We start from the raw sequence: 25,370 nt of genomic DNA on the forward strand, positions 1-25,370 counted from the left end.
TAATACTTGCGTGCTGATCGAACCTGCTGGCAACAGATCTAGCAGGAAGCTTCTATACTGCACCGACGTCTTCCTTTAACCCAACCTTGTGGGGATCCCGCACACTCGAGTAGCGCTCAGGAGTGGGTCGCACTAGATGACCTACACTTTCCTTAAATTCTCGCAGTAAACCGAAGTCTTGTCTGGATACTTTCGATCAGACAGTGTATGTGTAAACGAGATTATTGGTTCATTCGTCCCACTGTCGCTACTTCCAGTTGTGTATCGATCTCCCCTGCAACGATCTGATAACGGTGGTACAGTACCAGCGCATTATGTTTGTTCTGACATCGTGAATGGAACAACCAGGTGCACTGCCCTCTGAGACAGGAGTGTGTGAAGTAACCGTGGGCGCGAGTGGACGCTGTATCCTTGCTGATAGTGTGTCCGGTTCTGCAAGCTGTGAAGGCACCCGATTCGACTCGCCGTCGAGCAGGCGCCCGCCAGCTGTCTAAACGTCGCGTGCGCTTTCCCCGGTGCCCAGCACGGCGCTTGCATGTGCGCGTCCACGCATTTACCTGGACAAGACGTGTGCGTGGCCGCGCTGCAGGCGGCGGAGGTGGCAGCTTTCCCCATCGCGGCGTCGTACGTTCCATGTGACCGTCCGCATCTCCTTGAGCCGATCATCCACCTTCTCCTGCACGTGCAGCCAAAGACACCGTAGTTTCGTTGCTTCCCAAATTACGTATATGACATACATCGATTATATTCTTTTGACTTCAAGAAGCCACTTTCCACTGCAAGTTACAACATTTACACGTCTAAAGAATGTATTGTAATTGTGTGGACTGTATGTCAGAGGAGACTACAGGGTAGTCCATACGTGTGGAACCAGCATTCAGAAATAAAAACAGGTGAACAAATAGAAACTTAGTTAAGTAGTATGAGATGAGAGTGAGGTAAAACTATGAGGCTATGTTACCAACATGGCGATCATTTTGGATCCGGCTCCTTCGAAGTAACTCGTAATTTTCAAATAAAAAGGGGACTAGTGACATATCAAACAGATAGGAAATTACACTCGAAAGAGAACGGTGCCTTTTGCTTGAGCATAGCTTCATACATACAGGGTAGTCCATACGTGTGGAACCAGCATTCAGAAATAAAAACAGGTGAACAAATAGAAACTTAGTTAAGTAGTATGAGATGAGAGTGAGGTAAAACTATGAGGCTATGTTACCAACATAGCGATCATTTTGGATCCGGCTCCTTCGAAGTAACTCATAATTTTCAAATAAAAAGGGGACATATGACATATCAAACACATAGGAAATTACACTCGAAAGAGAACGGTGCCTTTCGCTTGAGCATAGCTTCATACATCCCAGAGCTACGTCGCATTTTATATAAAAGAACGCAGATGCTACCGCTAACACTTAATGATTATAGGATGTACTAATCGTGTTATCTGGCACGTTATAAGGTTATTGTTTACGCTTCAGTTATTCATCGCGGACATTAATCCACACATTTACCGGGATGCGAGTACAAGCATTGCTAATCCGCTACTTGATGTGTAGAAGGTTTCTGATCTTCGCTGCATGCACAGCTGTCTTTACATGTCCATAGAGACAGACATCTAATGAACTGAAATCATGGGAACCTGCTGACCACTCCACCGGACCTCCAATCGCTGGGAAAACAGGATTTCAATGTCTATCCGGAAAGCTAACATATAAAGAAGTTGGGCGACAAAGTGCTGAAAGCAACTTCAGAAGTTCCGTTTTCAGAGAGCAGCGATCGCAGCACTGTTTCATCTAACAACTGCAGATTACGTTGCTGCTGCTGTTCGGAATAAAGAAAGGCCCAGTAATATGAAAACACCGTATTCCACACTAGGCCATCACTTACCATACACCAGTTACCTTCGATGGACCCATCCAATCAAGTTTGGCATTTGGACAATACCAGAGATTCTGTTTACTTACCTCTCCGTTCACATAGAAATTAGATTCATCCGGAAACAGTTCCTATATTGTAAACGAGGATGATCGTTTAGACGACATGGCTTGCCGTCGGTGAGACGTTGTAATGCTTGTATTTTATAAGGGTGTCGTTCACGTGTGACCAAAATTTTCGCTACTGATGTGTGGTTGACTGCAGTTTCCTGCAAGATGGACGAGTACTGGTATCTGGACTCTTACTGAACTATGCCAGAACAGCGGTTGATATGGCCTTATACACAGTCGTGTCAGGTCGTACGGCTTTCAGTGTGTCTGCGACAAAGTCAGATTCGCAGAATTTCGCAAGAAGTTTCGTCGCTGCGCAGTGGGAAACAAGTAGTTTTTCTGGGTTCCGTTGGCTGAAATCCTGAGCAATATCACGGGTGCTAATCTCTGTGTTATCTATCTGTTTTCAATTCGCCTGTAAGGAACAAACATCACCAGTAAATCGAGAATGTGCATCCATGGTCTAGAGGAGGCGTCTTCGATTAGCAAACAAAACGTCTTCGGACCGGGTTCGACACCTGCCACTGCTTAGATCTTGAATAAAAAGCATCATCATTGGCGGCCGAAGACTTCCAGCATAAAGAGTCACGCCGCATTCAGCTAACTACTTTATCAAAGAGGCGGAAGACCAGACAGTGGTTGAGGGCAATCTCTTGCCTTGAAGAGGAAAATTGCCCCTAAAGGCGGAAGAATCAGTAATGATCAACGGCATGAGGCAATGAAACCACAGCATTTAAGACACATAACGTGTAGTCACAGGACGTGTGGCCTGTAATTGGAAAAGTGTCATAATGATCTCTCCATTGGCAAAAGATTCTGGAATAGTCCCCCATGCGGATCTCCGGAAGGGGACTGCCAAGATAGAGGCGGCTGTGAGAAAAACATTGAGTAACCAACGAAAGGATAACGTCGTAATAGTCGGGGCGTGGAATGTCAGAAGTTCTAACGTGGTAGGGAAGTTAGAACTCTGGAAAGGGAAATGCTAAATCTCAGTCTAGATATAGCGGGACGTCAGAAAAGGCAATGGAAACAGACAAGGATTTCTGGTCAGATGAGTAACGGGTAATATCAGCAGCGGCAGAAAGTGGTATAACAGGAGTAGAAATTGTTATGAATATAAAAGTAGGGCAAAGAGTGAGTTCCTGTGTACAGTTCACGGATAGCATTGTTCTCATCAGAATTGTCAGAAAACGAACACCGACAACATTAGTTGATTATTTGTGGCGAGTTTTTCAAATGCGACACGGTGCTATGTTACCGGGTCATTAGAAGAAAAGAAAGGCTCGTGCATATGACGCCAAACCTTGGGCCACCGCTTCGATGGGTTTGAGTTCGATGTTATAGCGCGATATGAAACGCATAGTGGGTTGTATAAATCTTTGGTTCGAGGAAGGTGCTTGCTCGATTAGTGAGTGTGAGCGTAACTGGAGTCGACGATGAATTCAGAAATGTGAGCCCGACGTGGCCTAGCGGCATCGGCGGGTATATGGACTTGGGCATAAGAATATCTAGCAAGACGCCCGTAAAGGAGGCGCCCCAGTAGTTCTGCTTGTGCATAGTGACCATGTACAAAGACGAGCTCGGTGTCTAACACTGGCGAGGCCAAGCCCCCCGATCGTGGATAGGAGGGGGGGTGTTAACATTTCGTAAGGGGACTTAATGAGCGTACCATCCGTGAAAAAGCATAAAAGCATCCGAACACGACCTGGAGACTGCATCCAATAGTTCTTAGCAGTGAGAGCATCTGTGCGATGGGATCATGGACGCCATATGTTGACTGAGATATTCGACGCGTCGTATAGAATCGAGTCAGCGGAGGATATTTTGTCGCATTGCCGTACGGGCAGATAGGGTACGCCGAAAACTGATGGCAAAGGAGCGGCGCAAGGTGGAGGCGAAAATAATACCAGGGTTCTGCACGCACGGGAGAGGTGCTAAGTTGGCGTGTGCGAAGCCGCATCCAATGGACATCGCCGAGGATTTAGCCACATTCATGGTACTGCCAGCTGCAGTTCCTTACATTGAGATCAAATCGGGTACCCTGTGTATTTCGGTCAGCGAGTCGACTCCCCTCGTACATGGGTACTGATTTATGTTATCGGTTCCTTCAGTTGACACAAGCTTCGATTGGAACATGAATTTGTGATACGAGATTCATGCCAGTTACGGCCCACGGCAAAATATTTAATTACATAAAAGTATCTATAAAATTGTAGTGAGTAACGAGGTATTACCCGCTTGCATATTTCGATAGATAATTTCAGGCAAGCCAGCAGCGGTGTCGAGCAGAACAGTACAACTGCCGCGGGATTGTCATGTACGTGGTGTGGACAGGGCGCAAGGTCGAAACGACAACCACTTTAAAGTACCCCACCCATTTGTACCCCCGGGCGAGTTACAGCTGCATTGAATATGGATATGCTGAGGAAAATAAACTTGTCTGCCAGCATTCAGTGAAGTATCTAATAGCTTGTGATCTTAAGAAGTTTTGTAGGCCAAATCTGTGTGTAAAAGGCAACAGGGAGCGATTCCACTTGTTGTTTTAATTCTTTGTAGCCCCTAATTTTTGTAGTCTAGTTGAGCGCCTCCACTGTCGCGTGCTTAGAACAGTAGTCACCCACACTCTCAATTCCCTGTCAAGTGCCTGCCCCGTTCACGAACTGACTGGAGAGTACATTTTTTGTTTGCATCTGTCAATGTGCAGCGGACTAGTAACAGTGATAGGCTAAGTGTTTTGTAGCAGCTTGCATTCGTGTTTTTAACATTTTTGGTAGTACAAAGTCTCATCTAAAGGAGAGTGGGGTTTCTTTTTACATTTTTTGTACTAATCGTTTTTACACGAATTTTAGCAGTAGGATTGATAGGGAGTGTGCATGCTGTGTGCGGATGTAGGAGGAGCTGGTTACAGTTCACGAACAGCGAACAGCTGAAATCGTCGTTGGCTGCTGTCAACTGGCCGCAAGGTGCTGCCTCGGGCGTGCCGGCATTGCGTGTGGGCTCAGCCGCCGAGGAGCCTCCCAGCGTACCCGACACGGCCATCCGCACTCGCCGACGACTGACTGGCAGGTTGTAACGCGCTCGCGTCGCTCGTGGCGGAAAGTGAATGTGGGGACTGGCCACCTGACCCCGTGCATTCACCCTGTGAGAGGACAAGTTGTCGCTTCTTACACAGGGTCCGAGCAGCCGCACGGGGTAGAGGTTTGCTGGTTATAAGGATCCTAGATGTTATGCGCGTTGTGGAGCTCCTTAGGGAAATGTTATCGAGGGTTCGAAAAAAGTCCTATGTGCGATCAGTATGTTTTTGGGGAGCCACATCCGAGATGTAGAGACGCTTGCATGCGGCTATCGGGGGTGTAGGGTGCAGTGATCTTCAGGTTGTGACATGTCGCACCAATTACTCCTGTCGCTTGGGTCCTGAAGTCATTCGCAGTTCGTACAGGCAGCTGTCGGAGGTGGTGAAGACGGCTGGCCTTGCTGCCAGGATACAAGTAGAGCTCACAATTTTCAGTATCGTAACGAGAATTGGTAATGGTACTTCGGCTTGGAGCCGAGTAAAGGATCTGAACAAAAGGAGCCATCGATTCTGTGACTGCCTTGGTTGCAGATTTCTGGACCTTCTTTGTTAGGTGGAGAATTGTTGGAACGCTTGATACGTCAGGGGTGCACCACACAGAAAGCTAAATAAGATAGCTTACGAAGTAAAGAAACTTCGAATGTTAAAATTTTAACAGTCAGTTTCTGAAGTATTCGTAACTAGGTTTCTGAATTTACCGCCCTCCGGGAAACCATCACGGTCAAATTCTACTCGTAACCGAGAAGTGGATGTAACACGAAGTAGAAAGGTCCGATATGTTTAAAGAGGTGTGGAACGTATACCGAAAAGACAAGTCAGAAGCCATAGAAGAGGCAGTGTTCGTAGCAGTCCACAGAAATGTTGTGTCTACCGAGGTCGGCGAAACTGAATCTAACTGCGAAATTATCTGGACATGAGTAACCGCTTTAGGTGTTATACTCAAGATAAAAATGGTATGTTTTTACCAGCCACCCTATTCCGCTGTATGAGGTGTACAATCATTCAGAGAAAGTCTACACTAAATAGCGCGGAAGTGCCACGATCATGCAATACAAGTTGCAGACGATCTTAACCTGCCGAGTATAGACTGGAACGTCTATGGTACATTGCAGGTGGTACGGATAGTCTTGTGAAGTAGTTCCCGAGAAATTTTCGTTAAACTGTCTTCTACAGCTAATTCGAGAGTCCACACGCAAACGAAATATTTTAGACCTTGTAGCTACGAAGAGGCCTGACCTTATCGACGGTGTCAGTATAGAGAAAGGGATTAGTGATGATGAATATCATAACGACGAAAACTATTAATGTCCGCAACTCCATCAAGAAGGGTAGGAGTATTAGTGCTGGATAGAGCTGGTAAGCAATTGTTAGCATTCTGCTTAGACAAGCAATAGACATCATTTAGTTGTACTTGGTAACCATAGACGAATTATCTGCAAAATTTAAACTTGTTACTAATGGTGCTCTAGAGAAGTATGTGATGAGTAAATGTATCAAGGACGAGAAAGATGCGCCGTGGTTTAATAACTAAATTCGGACAGTATTGAGGAAGCAGAGATTGTTGACCTCTCGGTTCAGAACTGGACGACGAAATGTCGATAGGCTAAAAGTAGTTGATATTCGTGTCTCTATAAAGAGATCGATGCACGAAGCGTAGAACTTCCACAGTGATATGTCAGTGGAAGAGAATCCGAGAAAATTCTGATCCTACTTAAAATCACTAATCAGGTCGAAGGCTTCTATCCAGTCAGTAGTCGACCAGTCTGGAGTGGTAACAGAAGAGAGCAAAAGAACATTTTAAATTTCGCTTTTAAAAAATCGTTCACGCACGTACAGACATACCATCCTTCTACCAGCGTACAGACTCCAGTATGGAGGACATAGAAATAGACATTCTTGGCGGTGAGAATCAACTGACAGAGTTAAAAACAAATAGGTCCGGATGGAGAACTCTTCTTACTTGGCTTGCATTTATCCCGGATTTCTCTCCCCGCGCAAATGCCATGCGAAAGGAAAAACCGCAGGTGACTCCTGTATGTGAAGTATAGTAAAAGAACGGATACGCAAAATTACAGACCAATATCCTTAACATCGGTTTTCTGCAGAATTCCTCAGCATATTTTACGTTCGAATATAATAAATTTCTTTGATACAGAAAACTTGTGTCTGCAGAACGGCACTGATTTAGAAAGCATCGAAGTAATTATAACGCGCCTTTCAAAAGAATATCCAGAATATAGTTTGTCATTGAAACACTACATTTTAAATAATTCATAACGCAATCTGTGACTAAAAATCGCTTTTATGTGGAATAGGGTGGCGTACCAGACCGTTGGAACGAATAGATTTAGAACGGATAAGGGAAAATAAGTGCTCACTTAATGAAAGTGACTGAACCTTCAAGGCCGCGCTTCTCATTTGACAATGAGAAAACTGCACACAGGCAGTGCCGGTAAACACGAAGAGTCAGAGGCGTCGAAGGCTGCGGAGCTTCTCATTACTCATTTCCAGACAACAAAACGTTTCATCTCATGCCGGCACCCAATCGTTACGAGACATAAAATTTTATGTGGAGACGTGAAAAAACATCTAGAGAACGGCTGTTGCTTATCCGTGCATTACGTCTCGCTGCAGGCAGTCGCTTTTGTTACGTATTACGAAGACTATATAGAGAATTTAGAATTTCATCTCGGCAAAGAGTGAAGTGACACTCGGAGCACGAAAGCTACTTTTCGCGAAGTACGAGTGACGGCTTGCCAGGTAATTGCACGCCTCTGGCGCCGGGATGCTGTGAGCCGCGGGCCTGGGCCCGGAGTACCACCGCCAGCATAATAGCGTGGAGTGGGGGGGGGGGGAGAGAGGAAGGCATGACCAGAGGGAGAGGAGTGGACCGGGGGGGAGGGGGGGGGGCGGGCTGGCCATGCAGATGGCCGGACAACAACCTCTGAGCCGCCTCCAACCGCTGCGGCCGTCCAGGTCGGACGTTGCCGTTGAACTTCACCATCGAACTCCCTCGGCAGATGCCTTGACTGTAAAACAGCATGACTGCATATTCCAAGTTTGTGGTTTTGTGGTGTCGATACGACTTTCAAATTGTCAGTGAAGCAGTATTAAACTTGTTTTCAGCAGCTGAAATGAGAACGACACAGGCACCAAATCTGCTTTTTCGTGAGTATCCGAACGGGATCATTTATGGCTTAATCGTGGTGGACTACTTGCGTTTGGGTGGTGAATTATGTAATTCTTAATAGCAACATCTGGTTGTACACTGCTATCATTGATTTAGTGCAACTTCCCCTGCGGAAGTTGTCTGTATTCATAGTGCTCCCTGCCCTCTCAGTACTTACAGCAACAAGATTGAAGTATCAGTAACGAGCACTCTGTAGTGGTAAGAGAGTGTAGAATTGTTGATGCCTGATGAATGACAAACTGAGATCTCATAGGGCCGATACCCTACCTCAAAAGCAGTTTCGTTTATGACGGCGTGTAGATATTTCGAGATGTATCGTTTGCACACAATAATGAAGAATCTCCGGTGCAACTGTGAAAGACGGGGAGAGGTTGACAGCCAGTCCCAAGGCCAGGCATGAAGACTGTTTCATACAGTAGTATGGAGTAGCTGACTATTCTGTACTACAGTGCGTAACCGGAAAAAAATATTCTTGGCGACCTGTACTGCTCACTCGCATCTACTGGCTGGCTGTAGCAGGACACATAAGTGAACAGGTCAAAATAGCTCTCAACAAAACGGCGACTGCTCTTCCCCGCCTACTAAACACTTAGCCTCTACAGGGCCCTCTTAAGAGGTGGCTCTAAATACTCTGTCTGACTTTTGTTACCTCCGAGTATGCAAATACAAAATTAGCGTCACGTACTACTATTTTTTAGGGAGGACATGCTGAGTACCGTATTATGAAGGTTCTCTTACTTTGTGCATATTCGCAATTTTCGTTACCTAACCGTGATTGTTTCTGAAAATGTACCGTCTGTTAAGTCGGGATAGATTATGAAGTATTCTCTGCCATTAGCCAAATTCCAAATAAAAACAGGAACCAGCACGAAAACTTCCTGTCAGTGGCGTTGTACATAGGACTATCAGATTTCTTTTCCTACTAGCATGGCTAATTTATGCCCAATCTTTCCACTCTCTCACACTGACTTGATTAGCGATACATATAAAAATACAGTTCGAAAAGGGTGCCTTGCGAACACTATTCAGAGGAGAGCTAAACCTAAACGCCAAAGCTAGACTACAGAAAGCAGTTATATTATGGCCTTTTGGTGAACAGACAACTAGAAAACACCGATTGAATAATAATATCATTGAAAATGTGGGAAAGAGTTCTTAAATAACTAAACATAATCACAAAAACAAATCAGGTGGACATTATTTTGTTATATCTCTAGCAGTTCCAGTCAATTACAACCAGTTGAATTACAAACACCTCTTCAACATGTAGGGGCTTTTTGGCCTGGTGAGGGCGATGACCCGTCGTACACAAAACCGAAGTTGTTGTAGTGGTCTTCAGTCCTGAGACTGGTTTGATGCAGCTCTCCATGCTACTCTATCCTCTGCAAGCTTCTTCATCTCCCAGTACCTACTTCAACCTACATTCTTCTCTATCTGTTTAGTGTATTCATCTCTTGGTCTTCCTCCACGATTTTTACCCTCCACGCTGCCCTCTAATACTAAATTGGTGATCCCTTGATGCCTCAGAACATGTCCTATCAACTAATCCCTTCTTCTAGTCAAGTTGTGCCACAAACTTCTCTTCTCCCCAATCCTTTTCAATACCTCCTCATTAGTTATATGATCTACCCATCTAATCTTCAGCATTCTTCTGTAGCACCAAATTTCGAAAGTTTCTATTCTCTTCTTGTCTAAACTATTTATCGTTCACGTTTCACTTCCATACATGGCTACACTCCATACAAATACTCTCAGAAACGACTTCCTGACACTTAAATCTATACTCGATGTTAACAAATTTCTCTTCTTCAGAAACGCTCTCCTTCCCATCGCCAGTCTACATTTTATATCCTCTCTACTTCGACCATCATGAGTTATTTTTCTCCCCAAATAGCAAAACTCCTTTACTACTTTAAGTGTCTCATTTCCTAATCTAATTCCCTCAGCATCACCCGACTTAATTTGACTACATTCCATTATCCTCGTTTTGCTTTTGTTGATATTCATCTTATATCCTCCTTTCAAGACACTGTCCATTCCGTTCAACTGCTCTTCCAAGTCCTTTGGTCTCTCTAACAGAATTACAATGTCATCGGCGAACCTCAAAGTTTTTATTTCTTCTCCATGGATTTTAATACCTACTCCGAATTTTTCTTTTGTTTCCTTCACTGCTTGCTCAATATACATATTGAATAGCATCGAGGAGAGGCTACAACCCTGTCTCACTCCCTTCCCAACCACTGCTTATTTTCATGTCCCTCGACTCTTAACAACTGCCATCTGGTTTCTGCACAAATTGTAAATAGCCTTTCGCTCCATGTATTTTACCACTGCCACCTTCAGAATTTGAAAGAGAGCATTCCAGTAAACATTGTCAAAAGCTTTCTCTAAGTCTACAGACGATAGAAACGTACGTTTTCCTATCCTTAATCTAGCTTCTAAGATAAGTCGTAGGGTCAGTATTGCTTCACGTGTTCCAATATTTCTACAGAATCCAAACTGATCTTCCCCGAGGTCGGCTTCTACCAGTTTTTCCATTCGTCTGTAAAGATTTCGCGTTAGTATTTTGCAGCTGTGACTTATTATACTGATAGTTCGGTAATTTTCACATCTGTCAACATTTATTGCATTTATTGCATTTTTATATTTTCTCCTTTCATCAATTAAAGTCAATATTTCTTCTGTTACCCAAGGATTTCTACTAGCCCTCGTCTTTTTACCTACTTGATCCTCTGCTGCCTTCACTACTTCATCTCTTAAAGCTACCCATTCTTCTTCTACTGTATTTCTTTCTCCCATTCCTGTCAACTGTTCCCTTATGCTCTCCCTGAAACTCTGTACAACCTCCTGTTTAGTCAGATTATCCAGATCCCATCTTCTTAAATTCCCACCTTTTTGCAGTTTCTTCAGCTTTAATCTACAGTTCATAACCAATAGATGTGGTCAGAGTCCACATCTGCTCCTGGAAATGTCTTACAATTTAAAACCTGGTTCCTAAATCTCTGTCTTACCATTATATAATCTATGTGATACCTTCTAGTATCTCTAGGGTTCTTCCATGTATACAACCTTCTTTCATGATTCTTGAACCAAGTGTTAGCTATGATTAAGTTGTTCTCTGTGCAAAATTCTACCAGGCGGCTTCCTCTTTCATTTCTTACCCCCAATCCATATTCACCTACTACGTTTCCTTCTCTCCCTTTTCCTACTACCGAATCCCAATCACCCATGACTATTAAATTTTCGTCTCCCTTCACTATCTGAATAATTTCTTTTATTTCCTCATACATATCTTCAATTTCTTAGTCATCTGCAGAGCTAGTTGGCATATAAACTTGTACTACTCTAGTAGGCGTGGGCTTCGTGTCTATATTGGCCACAATAAGGCGTTCGCTATGCTGTTTGTAGTAGCTTAGCCACACTCCTGTTTTTTTTATTCATTATTAAACCGACTCCTGCCTTACCCCTATTTGATTTTGTATTTATAACCCTGTATTCGCCTGACCAAAAGTCTTGTTCCTCCTTCTACTGAACTTCACTAATTCCTACTATATCTAACTTTAATCTATCCATTTTCCTTTTTACGTTTCCTAACCTACCTGCTCGATTAAGGGATCTGACATTCCACCCTCTGAATCGTAGAACGCCTGTTTTATTTATCCTGATAACGACGTCCTTTTGAGTAGTCCCCGCCCGGAGATCCGAATGGGGGACTATTTTACCTCCGGAATATTTTACCCAAGAGGACGCCATCATCATTTAACCATACAGTAAAGCTGCATGCCCTCGGGAAAAATTACGGCTGTAGTTTCCCCTTGCTTTCAGCCGTTCGCAGTACCAGCACAGCAAGGCCGTTTTGGTTAGTTACAGTGCCAGATCAGTCAATCATCCAGACTGTTACCCCTGCAATTACTGAAAAGGCTGCTGTCCCTCTTTAGGAACCACACGTTTGTCTGTCCTCTCAACAGATTCCTCTCCGTTGTGGTTGCACCTACGGTACGGCTATCTGTATCGCTGAGGCACGCAAGACTCCCCACCAACGGCAAGGTCCATGGTTCTTGGGGTGGGGGTGGGGGCTGCATATTGGAATAATAGAAATTCATTGATATTAACAAAGGTAGTTGGCATCCCTGTTCCTCTGAGGCTTCTGCTTCATGTGAACTAGTATAAACGGATCTCCGAAGGTCGTGTTGTCACCTCCACTTAAGAAGTGTAAAGTGGCTGATCTCTCTCTCTGGATCCTATTTAAAGACTCCTATGTTGAAAAGAACAGTCTATTAGTGAAAGTGGAACTGCTTTTGTGATTCTTAAGAAACCGCTTCATGACAGTAGCTTACTAGGTCTTGGTGGCATTCATAGTGCAATTTTCTTCTTGTAACCTTCTCAGATAGAGTTACGGACTGATGACCTCAGATGTTAAATCCCATAGTGCTCAGAGACAAGCCATTTGATTGTCTCGAGAATATGCATGGAATTGAAACTCAAATTTAAGTACTTTAATAAGTTTTCGATATCAACTTTTGGCTTAGTTCACTTTTTTTTTTACTTGTTTCTTGAACATGATATTGCCAGCCATTGTTAATTTATGCCATCATGTGCCGTAGGTGTTCATGATAGGAAGTGAGAGACAGGGAAATGTGAATCTTAGTGTGAGTGCGTTATCTGTGGCCAATAACTGAACAGTCTTAAAGAAACATGCCGCTGAGTTTTAGGCGACATTTGAAAGACGGACCTGTAGTCATGTTTTGGGATTTAGCCTGGGACACTGAGACACAAACTGATGGACTGAAGCTGTACTCCATCACCACCGCTGGTCGACTCAACTGTGAACTTGAAAATTTCTCCCACTTCCAAGGCTTTGAACCGGCTGGATCCAGATAAATGTACACAGACGTGAATTACTTTCAAACAATTAAGTGTTATTCCGACAATACATTGGACAGACCACATGAAACCGCCACATCCGATCACTCGATACGTCGCCTACTTCTGTACCCTACTGAACGCCGATGGGTGATTGGTCACCCACAAGACTACTTCTCGTGTCTCATTATCATATTAAAGCGTCCCAACGCGACAAGGTGGACGGCAGAATTGCTGGCTATGGGGAAGCGACCTTGTAGACATACACGCGTGCAGAGAACAGTACCGATCATATTCTGCACCCCTGGCAGAACGGCCAAAGTTGCGTGCCGCTCCCTTCCAATAAAGCTACTTTTCTTCAACTTTTGTACAGGGGTTTAGCCAACTTTGTTAGCAGGTTAATACAAATTAAATGTTACTGAAAAATATTACTTAAATGAACAATACGGGACCTGACGAAAGAAATGAAGCACCCAGAAGACATGGTCGGATGTCACTATAACAGTGTATGCGTAGACACATTCGGCGAATATGTAAACGATTAGAGTTGCAGTTCCCTGTGACAAGTGGAACGCTCACCAGAATGCAGTAGTGTTGTTCGTATTTAGTTTTGTAGCCAGGTCAGGTAAGGTGTAAGTGGCGTTAACAGCTACAGATTCTGAGCGACCAGATGGAGATGCTGCGTACTCATCTGAAACAGCGTTATCAGCGAATGACATAGCTTGAAAGGAGCCTCACTGTATATCTCCATTTGGCCAACTGGTCGAATCATGCAGTATCCAGACTTGTGGGGCATTCGGATGTGGAATGCATGGAAACGTGAGGACAGGCATACTCGTCCGGTCTACTACGTCTGACGTCTGACCACCAAAGGGGAGGATAACTGTATTGTGCACTAAGCACATAGCAGCCCCTTCCCATCTGCGCCTGCCAGCTGGAATCCTTGCGACATTTTGTTCCATACCGCACCACGCTTACGCTGCCGCTGATACCGCAGTACAGATGACTGTGTCTGGAGTGGTGCCGTGGCCGAGAAGCAGCACATTGTGCTCAGCTATGAATCGTGATTCTGCACTACCTCGGATAACCATCGTCACCGAAACAGGCGGTGAACTACAGAGGTGGTCTCATTCTTTCAATGTTTTGGAGAAGCATAGATCTGTTTTTCCTGGTGTCATGGTGTCTCCGGGCAGCTATCAAGTATGACTTCAAGTCACGCTTTGTAGTGATGAAAGATCTGTGACGGCATAACAGGACTTCAGGGACAACCTGCGTCCTTATGCCTCATGCGTTACGTCTCACGCAACACTATTGTGGTGCCATTTTTGAACAGGGCAAATCTCGTCCACACGTGGTACGTTTCCCTATGAAATGTCTGCGTGATGTTGAGGTACTGCCGTATCCAGCAAGATTCACACTTTTGTCACGAACAGAACATGCGTGGCACCAACTTGGATGTCCTGGTGCCGTATCCAGGTTATCAAGGACAGGTTATAACAATTGCAGGACATCTTGTCGGAGGATAGGATGGATCGGGTTTATGACAGCCTATCGAATCAGTGCATGCATCCAGACCAGAGGGAATGCAATGTAATGCTCATGCCGGCCGGTGTGGCCGTGCGGCTCTAGGCGCCACAGTCTGGAACCGCGTGACCGCTACGGTCGCAGGTTCGAATCCTGCCTCGGGCGTGGATATGTGTGATGTCCTTAGGTTAGTTAGGTTTGAGTAGATCTAAGTTCTAGGGGACTGATGACCACAGATGTTAAGTCCCATAATGCTCAGAGCCATTTTGCAATGCTCATACTATCAATTTCTTTATAAATTTGGCTCGATTTTTCTTAAATCACTGCAATAGTATCAACCCGTGAAATTTCATTTCGTTTCCTCCTCTTGTTCTAGGTGCTTTGACAAGCACTTCATTATCCACAACAGATTAAATGTATCATTGTAGTAAATAAATTACTAGTAGTACAAATATTCTAAAAGTATGAAATTAAAACAGAATCTGTATCTTAGCTTTTACGGCACCTATTTATGTTCCCCCCCCCCCATGAACCATGGACCTTTCTGTTGGTAGGGAGGCTTGCGTGCCTCAGCGATACAGATAGCCGTACCGTAGGTACAACCACAACGGAGGGGTATCTGTTGAGAGGCCAGACAAACGTGTGGTTCCTGAAGAGGGACAGCAGCCTTTTCACTAGTTGCAAGGGCAACAGTCTGGATGATTGACTGATCTGGCCTTGTAACAATAACCAACACGGCCTTGCTGTGCTGGTACTGCGAACGGCTGAAAGCAAGGGGAAACTACGGCCGTAAATTTTCCCGAAGGCATGCAGCTTTACTGTATGATTAAATGATGATGGCGTCCTCTTGGGTAAAATATTCCGTAGGTAAAATAGTCCCCCATTCGGATCTACGGGCGGGACTACTCAAGAGGATGTCGTTATCAGGAGAAAGAAAACTGGCGTTCTACGGATCGGAGCGTGGAATGTCAGATCCCTTAATCGGGCAGGTAGGTTGGTTAGAAAATTTAAAAAGGGAAATGGATAGGTTAAAGTTAGATATAGTGGGAATTAGTGAAGTTCGGTGGCAGGAGGAACAAGACTTTTGGTCAGGTGACTACACGGTTATAAACACAAAGTCAAATAGGTGTAATACAGGAGTAGGTTTAATAATGAATAGGAAAATAGGAATGCGGGTAAGCTACTACAAACAGCATAGTGAACGTATTATTGTGGCCAAGATAGATACGAAGCCCACACCTACTACAGTAGTACAAGTTTATATGCCAACTAGCTCTGCAGATGACTAAGAAATTGAAGAAATGTATGATGAAATAAAAGAAATTATTCAGATAGTGAAGGGAGACGAAAATTTAATAGTCATGGGTGACTGGATTTCGAGTGTAGTAAAAGGGAGAGAAGGAAACGTAGTAGGTGAATATGGATTGGGGCTAAGAAATGAAAGAGGAAGCCACCTGGTAGAATTTTGCACAGAGCACAACTCAATCATAGCTAACACTTGGTTCAAGAAACATGAAAGAAGGTTGTACACATGGAAGAACCCTGGAGATACTAAAAGGTATCAGATAGATTATATAATGGTAAGACAGAGATTTAGGAACCAGGTTTTAAATTGTAAGACATATCCAGGGGCAGATGTGGACTCTGACCACAATCTATTGGTGATGACCTGTAGATTAAAACTGAAGAAACTGCAAAAAGGTGGGAATTTAAGGAGATGGGACCTGGATAAACTGAAAGAACCAGACGTTGTACAGAGTTTCAGAGAGAGCATAAGGGAACAATTGACAGGAATGGGGGAAAGAAATACAGTAGAAGAAGAATGGGTAGCTTTGAGGGATGAAGTAGTAGAGGCAGCAGAGGATCGAGTAGGTAAAAAGACAAGGGGTAGTAGAAATCCTTGGGTAACAGAAGAAATATTCAATGTAATTGATGAAAGGAGAAAAAATAAAAATGCAGTAAATGAAGCAGGCAAAAAGGAATACAAACGTCTCAAAAATGAGATCGACAGGAAGTGCAAAATGGCTAAGAGACATGGATGGCTAGAGCACAAATGTAAGGATGTAGAGGCTTATCTCACGAGGGGTAAGATAGATACTGCCTACAGGAAAATTAAAGAGACCTTTGGAGATAAGAGAACTTGTATGAACATCAAGAGCTCAGATGGAAACCCAGTTCTAAGCAAAGAAGGGAAAGCAGAAAGGTGGAAGGAGTATATAGAGGGTCTATACAAGGGCGATGCACTTGAGGACAATATTATGGAAATGGAAGAGGATGTAGATGAAGATGAAATGGGAGATGCGATACTGCGTGAAGAGTTTGACAGAGCACTGAAAGACCTGAGTCGAAACAAGGCCCCCGGAGTAGACTACATTCCATTGGAACTACTGATGGCCTTGGGACAGCCAGTCCTGACAAAACTCTACCATCTGGTGAGCAAGATGTATGAAACAGGCGAAATACCCTCAGACCTCAAGAAGAATATAATAATTCCAATCCCAAAGAAAGCAGGTGTTGACAGATGTGAAAATTACCGAACTGTCAGTTTAATAAGCCATAGCTGCAAAATACTAACACGAATTCTTTACAGACGAATGGAAAAACTAGTAGAAGTCGACCTCGGGGAAGATCAGTTTGGATTCCGTAGAAATGTTGGAACACGTGAGGCAATACTGACCTTACGACTTAACTTAGAAGAAATATTAAGGAAAGGCAAACCTACGTTTCTAGCATTTGTAGACTTAGAGAAAGCTTTTGACAATGTTGACTGGAATACTCTCTTTCAAATTCTGAAGGTGGCAGGGTTAAAATACAGGGAGCGAAAGGCTATTTACAATTTGTACAGAAACCAGAAGGCAGTTATAAGAGTCGAGGGGCATGAGAGGGAAGCAGTGGTTGGGAAGGGAGTAAGACAGGGTTGTAGCCTCTCCCCTATGTTATTCAATCTGTATATTGAGCAAGCAGTAAAGGAAACAAAAGAAAAATTCGGAGTAGGTATTAAAATCCATGGAGAAGAGATAAAAACGTTGAGGTTCGCTGATGACATTGTAATTCTGTCAGAGACAGCAAAGGACTTGGGAGAGCAGTTGAACGGAAGGATGGTGTCTTGATGGGAGGATATAAGATGCACATCAACAAAAGCAAAACGAGGATAATGAATGTAGGTGAATTAAGTCGGGTGATGCTGAGAGAATTAGATTAGGAAATGAGACACTTAAAATAGTAAAGGAATTAAGCTATTTGGGGAGCAAAATAACTGATGATGGTCGAAGTAGAGAGGATATAAAATGTAGACTGGCAATGGCAAGGAAAGCGTTTCTGAAGAAGAGAAATTTGCTAACATCGAGTATAGATTTAAGTGTGAGGAAGTCATTTCTGAAAGTATTTGTATGGAGTGTAGCCATGTATGGAAGTGAAACATGGACGGTAAATAGTTTGGACAAGAAGAGAATAGAAGCTTTCGAAATGTGGTGCTACAGAAGAATGCTGAAGATTAGATGAGTAGATCACATAACTAATGAGGAAGTATTGAATAGGATTGGGGGGAAGAGAAGTTTGTGGCACAACTTGACCAGAAGAAGGGATCGGTTGGTAGGACATGTTCTGAAGCATCAAGGGATCACCAATTTAGTATTGGAGGGCAGCGTGGAGGGTAAAAATCGTAGGAGGAGACCAAGAGATGAATACACTAAGCAGATTCAGAAGGATGTAGGTTGCAGTAGGTACCGGGAGATGAAGAAGCTTGCACAGGATAGTGTAGCATGGAGAGCTGCATCAAACCAGTCTCAGGACTGAAGACCACAACAACAACAACACGTATGTTTTAGTATGACTTTTAAAGAATAAAAGATTTTATGTTCTTCTAATGGCTAATAGTCCACAGCCGGCAGAAATTGCCACACATCAGAAGTCTTCGGTTAAATGACATATTTACTTCAGTGACCGCTCGCTTGTCTTTGAGGTCCTACATTATTATAACGAAGTAACAGCGTGTCTCCACTGTTGAACATGGGAGAGCTTTGTAGATGATAGCTGTGTGAAAGAAGTACATTCTTGCCAGATAAATCATGTTAATGCTATCTGATCGATTGTAATAGTTTCTGTGATGTTTATCGTATAAATGATACTGCAGAAATGACACAGTGACAGTGCTTTCGCAGTCGCGTTCAGAGATAGGCTTCTTCTCTTAGGCAGAATATTCACTGAAGAGCCAAAGAAGCTGGTACACTTGCGTAATATCGTGTAGGGTCCCCGTGAGCACACAGAAGCGCCGTAACACGACGTGGCACGTACTCGACTAATGTCTGAAGTAGTACTGGAGGGAACTGACACCGTTAATCTTGCAGGGCTGTCCATAAATCCGCAAGGTATCCAAGATATGCTCAATAATGTTCATGTCTCGGGAGTTTGGTGGCGAGCGGAAGTGTTAAAACTCAGAAGAGTGTTCCTGGAGCCACTCCGTAGCAATTTTGGACGTGTGGGGTGTCGCATTGTCCTGCTGAAATTCCCCAAGTCCTTCGGAATGCACAATGGACGTGAATGAATGCAGGTGATCAGACAGGATGCTTACGATGTGCCACCTGTCAGAGTCGCATCTAGACGTATCAGGGGTCCCACATCACTCCAACTGCACATGCCCTACAGCATTACAGAGCCCCCACCAGCTTGAACAGTTCCCTGCTGCCATGCTGGGTCCATGGATTCAGGAGGTTGTCCATCCGCTCCATACAATTTGAAACGAGACTCGTCCGACCAGTCATCAACAGTCCAATGTCGGTGATTACGGGCCCAAGCGAGGCATAAAGCCTTTTGTCGTGCAGTCATCAAGGGTACACGTGTAGGTCTTCGGCTGCGAAATCCCATATCGATGATGTTTCGTTGAATAGTTCGCACGCTGACACTTGTTGATGGTGCAGTATTGAAATCTGCAGCAATAGTTGCACTTCTGTCACGTAGAACGATTCTTTTCTGTCGTCATCGGTCTCGTTCTTGCACTATCTTTTTCCGGCCTCAGCGATGTCGAAGATTTGATGTTTTACCGGATTACTGCTATACACGGTACAGTCGTGAAATGATCGTAAGGGAAAATCCCCATTTCATCGCTACCTTGGAGATGCTGTGTCCCATCGCTCGTGCACCGAATGAAACACCACGTTCAAACTCCCTTAAGGGGAGTTGGAACGCCCTATCACGGCAATGTTAAATTTAGTGACTTGTCATCCCTGTACTTCAGGAACCACTGTAGCCATTGACATTAAACTTTTTTAGTTGAGTAGATACAGGATGTGTGTGTTATTACTCCTTGAAAATTTGAATACTCTACTGGAAGTGGTTTCTGAGATTTAGGAAAGAATGCAACAGAAAATGTAAATTCTCAGGAACGGCTTCTAAAGTTTCAAAAGACTGTAACTCACTTAATATATGCTTAATTTTTTATTTTTAGTCACTCAGAAGGACCCTGCCCCCTACTGTATATCATCCTATTGATCTTTTTCCAAATTTTATCTTGTTTTCTTATTTATGGACTCCTTAGTGGCCAACTGTGCTACATACTCTGCTTTATCAATGCAAACCTTGTCCATCCGCTCAAGTTCTCTGATGCAGTTTACTACAGTATTAATTCCCATATGCTGTAGCACTTTCACCCTACCAATGTTGCCATAATTAAAAGCAATAACAGCATCACTGAGCCCCCACTTTAATGTCAACATTCCAACAAAAACATTTTTTGGTAAGCGAGTCCATGTAAGATTATTGAGCGACTCATTCGATTTTCAGTCTGACCATACAGACACTTCTTCAGTAAATCAGGATTTGCCAGGTCTCTCATGACTGCTACTGGGATGGAATGTTTGTGGCTATATGAACTGTTTGAGTACTGGGCATTGCGGTAATTGGACCGTGAAGCAGGTCCAGGAGGGCAAAGGCGGTGTACTGGTTTTTCATCAATTGACAGTCTGTAGAAGAAGGTAGCCCATAGTGCCTGCTTCATTTTCAAAAAATCCTCAGTGTTATTTCTAATGGCCATCCCAATCCACAGCCTTCTATGTAAAAAATTACCTACTTTTTAGGTCTTGAAGTAATGCACGTAAAAAATTTTAACATTTTGAACCCGTGTAGACTACATTTAAAAAAATAAAATAAAATACTTCCCATGTGAGTTTATAAGTGATATATATATATATATATATATATATATATATATATAATTCCGTTGTAACTCACCTTAAATCGTGCCGTTGTAGCAGCAGTAACCGATCTAACAACTGCGCCAGGCTCTTGTCGTCTTATATAGACGTTGCCGACCGTGGTACCGATTTATGCCTGTTTACATATTTCTGTATTTGAATACGCATGGCTATACCAGTTTCCTTAGCGCTTCAGCGTAAAAATGCGAGGGACAGAACTCATTTGCTTCTTCCAGTTAAATGTTAATCCATTTTTATTTGTTATTGTGTCCATTTTTGCGTTTCATCTGAGCCGGTACCCTAGGCGGGGATCGGTCTCGTCACCCCTTCGTTAGATGACCCCCCTCCCCCCCATGTGCCCACGCGTCTGTGCCTGTGTGTGTATGTGCTCGCGTGTGTTTGTGTGTGCGTGTGTTGTTGTGTTGTGCCCGCGTGAGGACATCTGGTGCTGTGGGCGTGAGTGCGGCCGCCGGCGACCTCCCGAGCTGAGCGTTGGCGTGATTGCGGCAACTGCAGCTGGCACGGCGGCGCGTTATCGGGCGGCGGAGGTTGTTGAACGCTGGGGGCGCGCGTTGGCGGAAGACGATCCGGCAGGCGAGGCGCGGCGCGGTGCGGCGCGGTGCGTCGGCCTGCGCTGGGGGCTGCGGCCGGCTGGCCGGCGCGCCATATACGAGTACAGGACGCAGAGCCGCGGCTGCAGAACCGACCACCTCGCCGCAGGGACCGACTCGCCGCACAAAGAGACGCACCGGCGGCTCCCGCTCCCGATAAGGCGGCCAGCTGGTTGTTAGCGGACCTCCGACGGAGGCACCGCACGACCACACCGACACTCGCATCCGGATGCAGGCAGCATTACGAAGCGCCGGCAGCACAGTGTCTCACTAAAAAGGATAATGTGGTAACTAAGGTGACAAGCATTCTGCTGGAACTCGTTTATAAGACCTTCACTGAATCTTATTACTGGTGATGATACGTTAAGAAGTTACCAATCCTTAGCCTGCATTTATACGCTGACGGAAAAAAATCACACCAAGAAGGTGTTGTGCGAACATAAACGAAAGATTTTTTTTTCCTTGGTGCAATAATTTAGCAACAGCCGTATGTACTGCAGAAATTTATTTTATTTTATGAACTTCTATGTGCCACCAGTTTCGGCATTACATTGATGCCATCTTCAGGCCCCAATCGTCATAGTCGTAAAATCGCTATAGACGCAAGAAGCCATATAACTGGATTCGTGAATCAAATCGTCCTGCAACAGCTCTTGGTGGCCAGGCAGTTATATGGCTCTTTCCATGTATAGCGATTTTACGACTATGACGAGTTGGGCCTGAAGATGGCATCAATGTGTAAGTAGTCTGTTTAGGTTTTCTTATTGGTAACGCCACGTAGCGCTCTGTATGAAAATCACTGGCTGTGCTATGTGCAGTCTGTGGCTAGTTTGCGTTGTTGTCTGCCATTGTACTGTCGGGCAGTGGGCTGTTAGCGGCGCGTAGCGTTGCGCAGTTGGAGGTGAGCCGCCAGCAGTGGTGGATGTGGGGAAGTGAGATGGCGGAGTTATTTGTAAGACTGGATGTCATGAACTGCTATATACATTATGACTTTGAACACTATTGAGATCCAGTAAATAACCATTTTATAATCAACTTCAAAAAAACGAAGGAGCACAAAAACGCATTTCCCTTCACAGGAATTGCATACAGAATTTTCTTTTCAAGTACTTGGTAATTTCTTTTGTAGAATTAATTGTGATGCACCACTCTAGTGTTAAGATGTGACATAGGTATTAAACTTGGCCATTTTTAGTGTAATATTTTTTCTGCTTGAGCTATGTCATGTTCAGATATAAGTTATCGCATTTGCTGCTGCTGTTTGCCAGGCATAATGTTACTGAATTTGACTTGGTATTACGCTGTTAAGCCAGTTTTACTACTGATATATTTTTCTTGTTTGCTGCTCATTGCCTTATATTAGTTGTAATATTGCTGCTTGCTTTGCCAATTGTATTTTTTATCATTGCTGTTTGTGTTAATTGTTTTGTGCTGCTGTATTGCCTCGTTCCTTAGTTTAGCATCTGAGCTCAGTAGATTTAAGTAAGCTTAAGAGGGGGTAGACTATATAAGAAACTAACTATGATGGATTGGAAGAAATGCATTGAGAAGCTATAAGAAAATGGTTTGGTCAGAAAAAGTAGTGTACAGTGGAGAAAAACTATTTTTGAAAAAGGATGTGAACAGAATACAGAAAGCATGCTTCGATAGGATATTTTTTGGCTGGAGCAAATGTCGAAATAAGAGGAATGATCTATGGAATGAAGTTTTGGGTTGGACTGCAGTATCAAACGTTACACTGAAAACAAACCCTGTCTTTTCCTTTTGTGTTATCCCACTATGTGTTTGTGTACCCTTGTGTATTTGTTTTCTTCCTGTCTCTGTGTAGTTTCATAGAATTTTTTCTTCTTCTAATACTAAGCTACATTCACTATGATGAGGAGTACTGTTATCCTCAAATATAATTGGCATTAATAATATGTTATTTACCTCGTAAATATGCTTAGACATTATTTATTCTGTTTTGTTTTAATGCTCATGTGTAAAGTTGATGTTTCATTATTTTATATATTTACTTATGTCATAATTCCTGTAACACTGATGTGTCTGTTTATTTCTATTCGTTTGTAAAGCCTGTACTACTACAAATGTTATCTGTATTGTTATGTTCTTTACTGATGTATTTTGTACCTTTGTTATTGTATTCTTATGTTATAAAATTGTAATTGACACCAGTTCATCAAATTATTAACTTGGTAAGTTACATTTCACTGCACACGTTTTCGTTGGTCATAGTATATGGACAATATGTGAGAAGTTGGGACTGTTAGTGATGCACATGTGTTAATAATTCAGCAAGGGACTGGTTAACAGCATTGCTGGTTCTAAGGACAATTCCAAAAAGTTTGTGAGTGCACAAATAGTGGTTATGGACATGCTATATTATCCGCAAGACTCTTCGATGGTGATTGTGCACCTGCACAGTCACAACAGATGGCTGCTGGCCATCTCTACAAGGACTACAGTGGGTGTACACCTTTGCTGACTCACCAGTACCATTACCTCTACAAGGACTACAGTGGGTCTGCGACTCTGGTGGCCCACCAATACCACAATCTCTACCAGGACTACAGTGGGCCTGTCCACAATTTCTACAAGGACTGCAGTGGGTCTGCAGCTCTGGTGGCCCACCAATACCATATTCTCTACCAGGACTACAGTGGGTCTGCTCTGTGATGACCTACCTACCAATATTCTTCAAAACTTCGACTGACTCTGCTGTGGGTTTGCTCTGTTGTGGCCCATTACCTGTCTGCATGTCAAGAGTTAGCACTGTTTTTCCGTTGGAAGGACAACACTACTTCTTCAAGACTGCATGGAAATCCACTACTTCCGTGTGCATTCTCTTACTGTTCAGACTTTGAGAAAAAAAAACAATATTGCAATTTTACTGTGATGAATGATCAGGACTGTCTTTATGGACTGTGAAAAAATTTTAGCTTTTGACCAACATTGTATCAATAAGTGTGTGCATTTGATATCTTTGTTATTGTAATTATGTGGGAGGTGAGCCGCCAGCAGTGGTGGATGTGGGGAAGTGAGATGGCGGAGTTATTTGTAAGACTGGATGTCATAAACTGCTATATATATTATGACTATTAAGGTAAATACATTGTTTGTTCCCTATTAAAATCTTTCATTTGCTAACTATCCCTATCAGTAGTTAGTGCCTTCCGTAGTTTGAATTTTTTATTTAGCTGGCAGTAGTGGCGCTTGCTGTATTGCAGTAGTTCGAGTAATGAAGATTTTTGTAAGGTAAGTGATTTGTGAAAGGTATAGGTTAATGTTAGTCAGGGCCATTCTTTTGTAGGGATTTTTGAAAGTCAGATTTCGTTGCGCTAAAATATTGTGTGTCAGTTTAAGCACAGTCGTGTATAATTTTTCTAAGTGGTCGTTTCAAATGTAATGCCGAAACTGATAGAACACAGAAGTTCATAAAATAAAATAATTTTCTACAATACATACAGCTGTTGCTAAATTATTGCATCAAGAACTTCACGCCAGCCGTCGTCCCACGACCCATAATGAATGAACGAAGAATAATCGAAAGTTGGTATGCCTGTTTCTACATCTGAAAGATGATCTCTACTCAGATTTCGCGCAAGTCGCATAGGAGTGGCGCAAGTAACGCCGGGTTGAGAATGCAAATCAAGTTTGCTTCAAATACACGATGTAATGGTGGTGAGAGTCAGTTGCCTTTGAAACAGGACGTGGTGATTTGATGTTAGCCATTATGCCTTTAAAGTTACAAAGCGCCATTATCAGCACCTCACTGAGTTTGAACAAGGCTGTAATGGGGCTAGAGAAGCTGAATGTTCCTTCTGCGATACTGCAGAAAGACTTAACAGGAATGTAGACACTGCACATGACTGCTGGCAGCGGTCGTCATGAGAATGTACGGCGCAAGAAATATGTTCTCCGGATCATCGTGTT

This window comes from Schistocerca cancellata, chromosome 1, assembly GCF_023864275.1.
Source record: "Schistocerca cancellata isolate TAMUIC-IGC-003103 chromosome 1, iqSchCanc2.1, whole genome shotgun sequence".
In the NCBI taxonomy this organism is placed as follows: Eukaryota; Metazoa; Arthropoda; class Insecta; order Orthoptera; family Acrididae; genus Schistocerca; species Schistocerca cancellata.